This window comes from Montipora foliosa, chromosome 1 (genome assembly GCF_036669935.1).
Source record: "Montipora foliosa isolate CH-2021 chromosome 1, ASM3666993v2, whole genome shotgun sequence".
NCBI classification, from domain to species: Eukaryota; Metazoa; Cnidaria; class Anthozoa; order Scleractinia; family Acroporidae; genus Montipora; species Montipora foliosa.
This window is the reverse complement of record NC_090869.1, coordinates 59077894-59090393: the sequence shown is the minus strand read 5'-3', so window position 1 is coordinate 59090393 and position 12500 is coordinate 59077894. Positions and strand designations below refer to the sequence as shown.

The 12500-nt window shown below is 38.6% G+C and overlaps 2 pseudogenes; both read left to right on the top strand.

Annotated features, from left to right (window-relative positions):
• LOC137971781 (uncharacterized) overlaps positions 1–12500 on the top strand; it is a 50242-nt pseudogene that overhangs the window by 23863 nt on the left and 13879 nt on the right.
• Positions 6206–12500, top strand: part of LOC138000016 (uncharacterized) — a 6608-nt pseudogene continuing 313 nt past the window's right edge.

The window sequence follows — 12500 nt, the reverse complement described above, 5'->3', positions numbered from 1 at the left end:
GCAGATAGTTTCGTTTCTCGCAAATAAACAAAGCAGCCGGCAAGGTGTCCACTTTCTTTTGAAAGTGCTGGCCATTTATTTCTTCCCCGATGCATTTTGTTGATTTAGCACAGATTAAAGTCCACATTACATTCGGATTTTACACAAAAAGGAACTGGCATAACGCGTTAGCAGGCTAGACTCTGCATCGTGCGGTCCTGGGGCCCGTTTCTCGAAAGTCCCGAAACTTTACGGGCCATTTTCGGGTGTCACAATTCCCTTTGTATCTCTAGAACGGAGAGGACTTAAGTCGTCAAACTTCACAGTCATTTTCCTTTTTGTTACCTTGAAAACACGTTAAAAGATAGGCTTTCTAAAACAAGTGGTTGGCAGTTTCACAAATAGTTTTTCGGGCCCGAAAAGTATTCGGGACTTTCTAGAAAAGGGCCCCAAGTTACTAGGGCGTTGACATGTCGTCTTGGGAAGGCAATTTTCTTTAACAGTGCCTCTCTCCGCCCAGATGTATAAATGGGCACCAGTGATTATTATCCTGTCCAGGAAAGAAGAGCAGTAACCAATTTAAGTTCCAGCAGGTACGAGCGGGCACTAGGCCTTGTGACGACTTACCTTATCACCTACAGCATGCATAATGGCCCTCCATGGCGATTACCGCCTAGGTTGCTTCTTATTACCGAAACCAGAGTTAAGGGTCAGCAATTCAGTGTGAGTCCATAAAGACTTACTTTTTCATGTGATCTACAGCTACGGGTGCCATAAAAGACCCCCAAGTCCTTAAGGGCTCCAAGAAAGCTGAAATATTTTATTTCCCAAGTTGCCAAAACAGTAGTCTTTACCGGAAGGATAACCCACTCCATCCCTGTCCTATCTTTGGGTATATATGCAGTATGGATGCCACCATGGATTTGTGCTATTTGATAGAGCAACAAAAGGAAAATACTGATAGAGAAAGGGAAAGAGTGCCCGTGAGTAATCTTCTAGCAATTTAGCGGATTGGCGGCGAAAACGGACCGTGTTGGACGTCCTTATCAATCATTTACAACATACGTGAGCCATTTACACTGGGGCACTGTGTATGAATAAATATTCAGTAAACAAATCATGCCATTGAGGTCCTCATACAAGTTCTATCATAATCATTCTCTGCAATATCAAGGAAACGAATCTGCACGAGAAAACAACTGAATTCCAAGTCAGTCATAGCCAACAAACTAAAATGACCTCGTCACGTACGGTATTAATCGACCTGTGTATATCTAACTCACAACGACGCACTTGCGACCAATTTATCGCTGGGGCTAAAGTTTCTAATGTTACCTCACTTTTAAGGGATTGTAGGAAAGGGGCATGTCTGTAAAAGTGAAGCCAGGTAAGCGTTTTTTGCAAGTGAATTTATCCAGACACTTTGCAAATAGACTGGAAGAGTGACTGCAATTTGTGTTAGACGATTAGCTTGAATTATATTCGAAATTTCTTACAGGTTCAAAACGAGTCTCAAGTAGTGTCACGACAGATGTTGTGGTTGCTTTTAAAGAGACCGATAAGTTCTTTTTTCTTCAGAAAATATTAAAGCCCAAACAGGTGGGTTATAGTACTACTGAATGGAACTACAAAGCTTGCTTATATCCTGATTTAATTAGCGCTTCATTGCTACGGGCCACAGACGTGATACGTTGAACGAGTTAAACAAAGGAGATAAACTCAACATTGCAGTTTGGACGAAAAAGATGTAATTTTGCATTGTGATTTACCAGCAAGAGATGTGTTGTTAGGTAAATAAAGAATTTTCGCAGCGGCTCTATTGTCCGTAATTTTCAAGACTTCTTTCAAGAAATTTATAACCGCTGTGGGACCACTATCTGATCGGTCCTAAAACAATCACATAAAAATTTCTTATTAACGGCAAGTCTTTTCGGTGACAATTAACTTCAGAGTCTCTTTTAACCATAACTTGGAAGGAAAAAAGATACTCGAAATTAAATGGCTGATTTTTGCAGACACGCTTTGTTGAAACTTTAACCGGAAGTGGTCTGTTTAGCCGTCTTCTCGTAAAAACTGTAAAAACTACACGTAACCCATAATCCCTTCATTCGCTCTGACGAAGGGCTAACGCTCGAAACGTCAGCTTTTAGAATCTCTGTACGGTGGCCAATTTACATTATCAACTCCGTTGATAAAACCAAATTTTTGTATATTACTTCCCCACCGACGCAGCACCACAGTTTCTTTAGAAACTACCCCTTCATTCATTTGTTATTCAACCGCTGCGACCACTAACCTTGTGTTCTAGTATTTTTTAATCGACAGATTTCTAACAGGAGACCCAAGACGACGATGCCAAGCTTGAAGAAACTCACCAAGGAGCTACGCCAGGAAATCGTAAGTTACCTTTTTCCTTTTCCCACACTTAGCAGTAACTTAGCTTTCCGTTTAGCCACTCTCATTTTCGCCAAAACTAGCTTTTGTAGTCACATCAAATTCATCGGCCGTTGCCTCAATTCTAAAGTCATTCCTAAAGGTTTTCGCTCGAACTTTCATGCGTCTACATTCTCTCACTCAAATCAGTATCTTCACCAAATTCGATGTGCGCAAAATTCTTTTTCACGTAATATTATGAGGATCACAATTAGTCTCTAAGAGCTATGTGCCAAAAACGAATCGCACTTGACAAACAAATTCTTCATTGCCGCTCCGAACTTTCCAAAATCTGTCCAGCAATTTTAGTACAATCGATTTGCGCTAAAATCCGACAACTTAATTCTGGACTGTTTGACCATTTACACCAAACCAAGACTCTAAAACTTCAACAAGTAATAGGTCCGCAAATTACCGACAACACTACATTGCATAGCCATAATACCGTAATTACAATTCCAGAAAATCTTCCGCTTACTGACTCGGAGAAATCTGTTCTCAGTAAGGGCCTAAATTTTGTCCCTATTACCAAACGCACCAACGAATTTTCTATTAAGCAAGATGTTGAAAAATTCCTTCGCCGCGTTCAGTTAAAAGCCTTTTTTCACGACAAAGAGGATGAATTCGGACACTTCTAATAAAGATATTTTTGAAACACTTCTAGTTCGCAAATCCAAATGAACTCCCCCAGAGGGACAATTTGCATCTTTTGATTTTTTCACCAAAAAATGCCGTCACGACATTCACAAACTTAAATTCAATCGCAACACTAAATTTTCCAACCTTTCCTCGGAAGAGTGGGCGGCGCTTAAAAATCTTAGTAAACGCAACGACATAGTTGTCAAATCGGTCGACAAAGGCGGCGCGGTAGTTGTTTGGCGGTCCGACCTTTACCAAAAAGAAGCATTTAACTAATATATTCCTATTTTTCACGTTGCCATGTTACCACCAATAGCGTAGCCATAAAAGCCTAAGGATAGGGCTTTCAAAAGATGGTTTTGTTTTTGCCTGAAATTAATTTATATGTTGCTAAAAGAGAGATTTAAAAGTGGCCAAAATTGCACTGAAAATAAGCCTCTGGGGACCCCTGAGGGGCTGATATCCAGAACTAAGCTAAAAAAAGTCGTTGAAGCTGAAACTTTGGCATATTACCTAAGTCGACATAAGTACGTTGTGTACCAATTTTAGGCGACATCGGCCGACCTTCATTTCCAAGTCTGCCCCGGTCTCTCAGGCAGAAGCTCGTAAAACCAAAACCAAAGTAGTCATTTTGGCCAATCAAAAAGGACGGAGACAATCCAGTAAACCAATCAAAACTCGAAGTAATTACCCGTAGCCAACACAAAGCGCGGGAAAATGTGCACGCGCGAGCCACGATTGGTTTTGGTTTCACTTCTGATTGGTTGAAAAAGTGGATCGAGAACTTTGAACCAATCACTGAGTGAAGAAATGCAAAACCAAAGCATTTCGCTAATTACTTTCGACACTCAATTGCAAAAACTTATCTTAAGTCGTTGCTGACCCTAATTCTTCCCTAGGCTTAATTTAGGCTCCAAAAAATGTTAACGTTTTTTTCAGTTCATCTGAGTGCGTATTCAACCTAGGTAAAAACAAATTCAACCTGTAACGGGTTTTGACCGGCAACAAATATACTAACAAAATAAATAACAATTTCCTGGCTCTCCTATAGGTGCGTAACCTTTTCTGGTGTCTTTGTGACGGTAAAGGCGCTAATGTTGTTTTCCATGAAGACAACATGTAACGCCATGATTATACAACGATGCGACAGATGTCTTGGAGTATTTCGCTAAAATTAAAAATATCAACTCATTTTCGAAATCGGTAACATTTTGTGTAGTAAAGTTAACAGAGGCTTGCGGGCGATAAAAGTTAAAACCAAATAAATTAAAACCTTTTTTGGTTTGCTATATAGCGCGTTTTGAGGTTTTTCAGTAAAGATAGCTTTTTCCACCTGCCTCGTGCTAAACAATTAACAGCTCTCTGTCCTTCCAGACAGCTCAAACGTAGAGTCCAGTTTTTTGACATTATAGATAGGCAAATACATATAAAGAATGAATATCTAAATACCAGTTTGTAAACTGTTATGTCCGATAAGGTCGTCTTTTATCGAAACGTTGTTCCCAAGTTCACTTTGTTTTTTTGTTCAGTCTCTTTTTTTCCTCTTTTTTCGCTAAGCGGAATTCATTTTAGTAAAACTAATTTTAGTGAAACTAAAATTTTCACGTAAGTTACGATTCGGGCCAAAGTTTTCCCCAGCTAAGCTCTTGGTCTATAATTTTGAAATGTCCTCGAAGAGTTAAACCTTGCCCTAATTAAGGGCTAAAAGCGTACAATATATGGCCCATACAGACGAGTACTGTCTTAACTTCTGGATGTTCGGCTTACCAAGTTTCAGGCCCTTTATCTTAAACAGAATATTACGTTTTATCTATGATATAAGAACATAAGATGCAATCAACTTACACGACGACGTTTTCTCGAATATTGCAAACTCTCACCGTGAAGAACCTTATTTCATTCGACACTATTTTTTTTTTAAATTAATTGATCGTGTCGTAATAATTGTCGGTAAATTTGCATAAAAATAGCCATATTTTCTTTTACAAATTAGTTGGTGCGTATCAATTACATATCTATCGTTGTTTGGGGAATTGCCTTCGATGTTGTTAAAACTCCTTGTTGTCTATCTTACTTATAATTAGGTCGTTCAAAAGTCCTTAATTAACTCTCTCAAATGCAAAAACAAGTTAAGCGACGCACGATTTTACTCATCTCTCGGTCATTACATACATAATTGACCTCTTCCACTAAGGACTTTTCAGGGCCGGCAAAACACACTCAACAAAGGGGTTAGTATTTGGATGGGCGACCTAAGAAATATACCACTCAGTAACAGAAACTAAGGACCGAAAATTCTATTTTAATATACTAATATAAAAAGTTACCACGAATATAAAAAGTTACCATCAGCGAAAAACATTTTGGGAGATTTTAGTTGGCTGCACCGAGTAAATCGCACATCGAATTCAGCGGGCGCAGTGATCAAGTTACCGCAGCATGTTTACTCGCGAAACAGTAAAGCATCAGTGTCAAATGATGCCAGGATACCGGGTTTTTGTTTTTGTTAGTTTTCTTTTTCTTTCAATTGTTATAAATTTTGACAAGAAATGTGCGAATTCAACACAAGGATCACAATCGCCTAACTCTCAGAGGTTGACCATTGTTTCTGGAAAATCAAAAATTTACTCTCCAAGACGAGGTTTATCACCAGATAATTCCATCGTTTTGGTAATAGCAGCTACTTTATTATTCATCAGCGTCAAAATCTTTTGCCGATTTTGGGGGTCATTTTGTTGAAACTCAAGCACGCTTCCAACAGACCTGTTTATTTTCGTGACGTACGCGTTACCACAAAAATTCTCCCCGTATCACATTTCAACACATGTATGCAAATTTGCTAAGCTCGAAAATTACAAAACATGATAAATTTACAAAAGCTGGAAATTTCACAGAAATATTTTCCAGCGAAACATTTATTGAAACAAGCAACATATTTGCTATAAGAGGCAAGAAACCCTTCCTATTTCAGTTGCGTGCGTGCAAGCGAAACACAATCACAAAGCATAAATTTCTGACAGTTCACATCAAACCCTTTTCGAAAGAACCTTGACAGTAAATAATAAAGCACAAAAGAGACAACAAGCTTCCATTCAAATAATTTTTCACTGTTACATTTCCTATTTTTTTTAAAGAAGAGTTGAGTACAAAATGAATGTTATTTGCCAGACAAACAGGCAAACTCTGCTCTGCCTTAAAGGGTCAACTCGAGCTTGCCACTAAGAAGAGCCATTCCATATTTGATGACGACTACTACGATCAAATTGATGGCGGTGCAATGCACTCGCCTTTAGAACCTGTGTTGGCCAATATCTTTATGTGCCATTTCGAAGAGAAGTGGGTTCTTAATTACACCGGTCGTCCTTCTATTTGGTTTGCATACGTTGATGATACTTTCACTCTGTTTGACAGTAAAAACAATGCTCTTCAATTTCTACAGAATCTCAATAGCTGCCATGTAAACATCAAATTTACTACAGAGTTTAAACCAAACAAGACAATGTAACTTGCATTTTTTGACAGTACATGTATACTGTAATACTGCATTATTTGCCCTATGGTTAAGGCTAGCATATTTATCTTACCAACCGGTAGGTGGGTGACCGTGTAGGGATAATGCACAAGTCAGACAATACTCTGCATTTCTTCATAAATGGCGTTTTAATGTTGGAAAACGAATCAAAACCATCCCACCTGTACTTTACGGTGTTGTGAATTTGTTCGGGCAAGCTGAGGAAGTTACTATAACAGGTGGGGAAAGAGCCGTTATTTTTTTCCGTTTTAGAAAGTCTCTACCCGCAATCAGCCTATAACTTATTGCATTTCTCTCGAAAATATGTATTTTTTATAGTATATCGTTTATCATATTACTTCTGCGAGGCATCACACTAATCTTTAGGTTGCCTGTGATTGCTTGGGTTTCCTGTCTTGAAGTATGCGGGAAGTCTCGATTTTTGTTGGTCACGATGATTTTGAGGAAGCGTGCGCCCAGCGGTATCATCATGACTTTAATGCTTCCTTCCTTGCGCCTCAGCCTTGACGCGTTAAATTGCTTTGTTGATAAAATTATTGTGTACATTTACTGTTTCTATGATGTTTTATGCTGAGCATCTGCTCCCATCATTAATTAAGGGGCTGTTACAGGAGGCAATTTTTCTTGCAGCTTTTCTCGTTTTTTTTTTTATTCCACAAAAGTTCTCACATCGTCAAACAAGTTGCTTTATGGGTGTTCCACTATACAAGGTATCTTGCAACTTGTCTCGTTTTCAATGGTCGCAGGAGGTTAGAGGAACGTTTTCATTGACTGCTGCCGCAAACGGTCGCGGCACAAGTTGTAGGACAGATGAAAGTTTAAAAATATTCTGTACTGCAGAATCAGAGCCATTTTTTTTAAACCACAGAGTTAAGGTGGCTCTGAATCCGCTGACCAGAATTTTTTAAACTTTGCAGAAAGCTTTATCTTGGCCTTCTGATCACTTTCCATCAATAAAATATGAGGGTCGCCGGGTTTGTTTTTGAGATATGTGCAACTAAAGACAAAATAAAGGGTATTATTACAGGGTTTCCCCGTTGCCACGGTGACTTATTACACAATAATGACCGCATTGTGTTCAGCACTAATTGTTGTTTCTTATGGAACCATAACATTGCTAATACGTGATACAGCGTTGTAATGCCATACCTTCTAATAAGGGCTGTTACTTGAGAGCTTTTAAACTGAATTAAGCTACCTTAAATGCTTTCCCCATCATGACGGCCATGGCTTATTATCATTTCAGGTGGAACTGCTGAGACACAAAGTAGTAACCAGGATCAAGTGGACAATGTCTCGATCATGGTCCGTATGAACAACACCATTAACATTCTTAAAGAAGGATCGTTTACTGATGTGAACCTTGCAGTAGTGAAAATCGCCAAAGACATTCTTGAGCCTTACGGAGAGACAAATGACCGAGCGCTTCAGCAAAAGTATAGTGACCATTTAGCAGAGATTGGTGGTCCTGTGCACTTGACCAATTTCCTTCGTCGGCTGATGGATACTGGATTAGAAACGCAACGTGGCTGGTTGGGCATATCTGTGGTTCGAAGAGTATTACTTAACTACTCCGATGGCAGCTTAAAAATGGCGAAGGGCTTGGGCCGGAGCGGTTTGTTGAAGATAATGTTGCATGATCTTGACACTTACGGAATTAAGATTTCCAAAAACAAGGTAAGCGGCTGGCTCTGTTCTTAAAGTGGGAATTTGGAAATCACTATGGCCGGCAAGCGGTAGAGTGCCAGAGTCCATCACTCAGAAGTAAGATTTACCCAAATTGGTCTAGTCCAATCAGCGTCAGAAAAGTGTCTATTTTTAAACCAAGTTTTGCGGGAAAATAGACAATAGACCAAATCAGTTCACTCAATGTTGTACCCAATTCAATTCCAAATTTTCTCTGGATTTACTGTTATCGTCAATTTAGATTACTCTGTCCTAGGACTCGTGGTAGCAGATGATTGTACCGAATATTTACCGGCACTAATTAGTATGTATAAAATCATTAACCATTAATCATCATTATCAGTTAGTTTATACGAAAAAGACGAAACAGTTAGTTCTTGGAACTAGTCAAAAACTCCATCTCTCAATTTATCTGCTTGTGGTACTCCAGTCGGAGAAGCAAAAGATGAAAAACGTTTGGGTGTCAAGATTGATAAACACCTCAACTGGGACGATCATATTGACTATCTCATAAAAAAGTACAGTTAAACTCTAGAATCTGCTTACTTAAAAGAGCTAAACATACCTTAGTTATTCGTTAAGGCAATTATTATGCAATGAATTGATTAAACCATTATTTGAGTACTGCTGTACTGTATGGGGAAATACCAGAAACGAAAATCTACTTCGTTTATTAGAATGCAAAAACGATGTGCGAGGTTAATTTTAGATGCTAGTGTTTCTGATAATCCAGTCCAACTTTTTAGTAAGTTAGGTTGGATTCCTGTTAACAACATCATACGACTAAGAAACTTTCCATAATGCACAAGATTATAAATGGCAAATGCCCCACCTATTTTAAAGAGTATACTTCTTCTGTAAATGATAAGCATAGATATACTTCTAGGGCGTCAACAAACAATCTTTTATTCACTCCTTTCTTTCAAACAAAATCTGGTCACCGTACTTTTTGTGCGAGTAGTACTCGACTATGGAATTCATTAGATAATAGTAGCAAAAGCGATACAACATTAAGTAATTTAAGGAAACACATTTATAATTGCAACTTAGAAAATAATTCCAAGCTCGATCATTTTGTTATTAATGGAACTTTTTAATAATTTAAACTAGATAAACAATTTTAAAAAGTTATAGATTATTATAATGTATAGTTTTTAATTTACTTTTATTTCTATTTGTTGTTTTTTTTTTGTTTTGTTTTGTTTTTTCGGACCACAATGTAAACTGTTGGTTCTTTCCTAGTAATTGTGTCAATCCACTTAAGTTATTATTATTATTATTATTATTATTATTATTATTATTATTATTAATATTATTATTATTATTATTATTATTATTATTATTATTATTATTATTGTTGTTGTTGTTGTTGTTGTTGTTATTATTATTACTATTATTATTATTATTATTAAGCAAATTTCTAGTTTCTAAAGAGACTGTGGTGCTGCGTCGGTGGGGGAGTGAAACAGGAAAATTTGGTTTTATCAAACGTGTACGGGTGTTGATAAAGGTCGAATTACCACCGTGAACGATTTGGAAAATTAACGTTTCGAACGTTAGCTGTTCGTCAGAACGAAGGGCTAACGGTCGAAATGTCAGCTTTCCAAATCATTCATGGTGGTAATTTGACCTTTATCAAAACGTTTTATAAAACCAAATTTTCCTACATAAAATCATTGCTGAATAGTGATTAAGTCTACTACTTGATTCTAAAGTGGTTAGCTTTCTCTTGATGTTTGGTAGCCGACATTTTTTCTGTTTAAACTTGTTTCTAAGTGGGTGATAATACCTGTTTACCGCGGCATTCGGAAGAAAACGAATCTTGACATATTAAAAATAATAATAATAATGTTTTGGGAGTTAGCAATGTGGTAGTCTAGTGGTTAAATGAAAGGATTATTACGGTCGAACTATCCCCCGCTCGAGTCCTGCGAATTCAGGCATTGGGGTTCTGATTTTAAAAATAGATATTAATTTCCCATAATTTCTATTGAGCGCTAAGTGTCCTAAATTGACGATATTAGTCAATAGAGAAAATTAGGAATTGTCGTTAATCGTCATTTCAGAGGCAGAGGATGGGTTAGAGTTGACGACAAGAGACGTGATAGCATTTCGTTCAGGAGCCATGTTGAATATAAACGAAGTAAAGACTGGATCTGAATTTGTAACGTTATCGGATTTGAAAGCATCCGGATTCGCCCGTACACACGATTCCAACTTCTTTGCAGATTCAAACCCTTCCATTCAGGAGGGCAGATTCAAAAAAGAGGAAAGGAAAGGAACTTTATTTAAGTGTCTAGTCGTCGTTCTAGCGCTGAAGCACTAATTGGGTACACTGTAAATTGAAATTAACAATTAACACAAATCAAGTCAAATGTTGGTTTTTGAGGAGAGGGAAAACCGGAGTACTCGGAGAAAACCTCAAAAGTTGCGGATTCGCATGCCGGATTCGCCAAATACGTGTGGACGGGGCCTTACCCGATTTGGTCTATTGTTTATTTCCCACAAAACTTGGTTTAAAAGGATTCACTTTCCTGACGCCAGTTTCTTTCTCTCGGATACTATGAGTAATTGACTCTTGTAGAGTGTTAATGGCCGTTTGGGGTTAATGAGTGATATTTTGACATCCGCAAGGTGGTGTCTTTCCGACACGGCCAACACAAAAACACACGGGTATGTAGTTCTGGAACACGACTAAAATTGAATTGATCTTTAGTTTTTATTCACTTTAAGTCCATTCCTATTCTTTATAGTGTTTTCAATGGTAAACCGTAACAATGTATATATCCGAAAAACGGGCCCCAGAATCGAACTCCAGACAAATACTACATTTTGGTTATTGTAGCCAGTGATGTTGGAGCTGATCCACACCTTTTATCTGGTTTTGGAGCACAATATTGATGAGCAACATCTAATCCCTGGTCGATGTTTTTCATCCTTGCCATCGTCACAACAGTATGAACACTTTTGGCAGTCACGTTATGGGCGAGATCAGCCGCTATCGCTTGGTCAATACAGCAAGGCCTAAGTTTGAGATTTTCCGTAAAGACATCGCTGTCCGCAAATAATTACGTAGTTATTACTGACCACCCCTGATGGGGAAAGAAAGCTAACGTTTCTAGGGTTAAGCCCTTCGTGAGAGCGAATTGTGAAGGGGGAGACAGTGAAAGAACAGAGGGAGTGTGAGAAGGGCTGTCAGCTCACTAATAGCAGGAGGATTTCACGACGCTCTATCCATAAGGTTTTTCCGGGGATCGACGCTGCAAAGACTGCATGGGCAGTCCCTAGAAATGGTATGAAACGCTCCAAGTTACTGATCCATGATGGGACCCCACCGGCAGACCACGAAAAACTTGATTGGCTGTTCATGAACGCCTGAGTAATATTCAGCGAGAATAGTGTCCGAGGGCATAGTCTGGGAGAATTCTTGCTTTGCTCGCAGACAAAGTGACCTCATAATTGAATTAAGGGTGTGCATGCTCACGACGAAGAACTTGTTTTCTTATCCTAAAGCGACTAATTGTTTACTTTTTCTCCGAACAGAAAAAAAAAACATCTTGTGTCTTCAGCACTCATCATTCTTCATAACTGTGCCAAGGCTCAGAAAACCGTCAGATTCTTTGTGAGTTACGAGCGCAGGAAAGAATCGCGCCATTTCGCAATGCAGATGATATGAAAAATGTTGTGTCGGCCTTGTTTACGCTCTCATTCATAATCAGCTCTGGTGAACAGATAAATCTTCTGGAAGCTGACACCAGGGTAAGTTTTGAAACTTATTGTTCTCTTCGAATAATTAGTTTACTCTTTGGTTTGACGGCTGGGAGAACTTATTAATGGATACCCGGAATAATTCTTCTTTTGGCTAATACATTCATTCACTATTCTACTTTGTGAGAACTGAAACACCACTTGGGGACCGTGGGCAGAAATGAAATCAAATCAGTTGATCTCGAGTCAAATCAAACATTAGTCTTTGAGGAGTGCCGGGAGAAAAACTTCTGGAAGAAGAGTAGAGCACCAACAACCTCAACACAAATGTAACTGGGAACATTAACGGGAGGCGAATGTTCTCACCACATGCACAGTTTGGAAAAGCAAATGAAAATGAAAGGGAAATGGAATTTTTTTTACAGGTTCTAAGCTACATTATTTGGATGCTGCGCAATGCTTTGGATCAGCCTGATCTGAACAGTAGATCGGAGGGAAGTAACTGGTCGGCTCTGGAAATCGC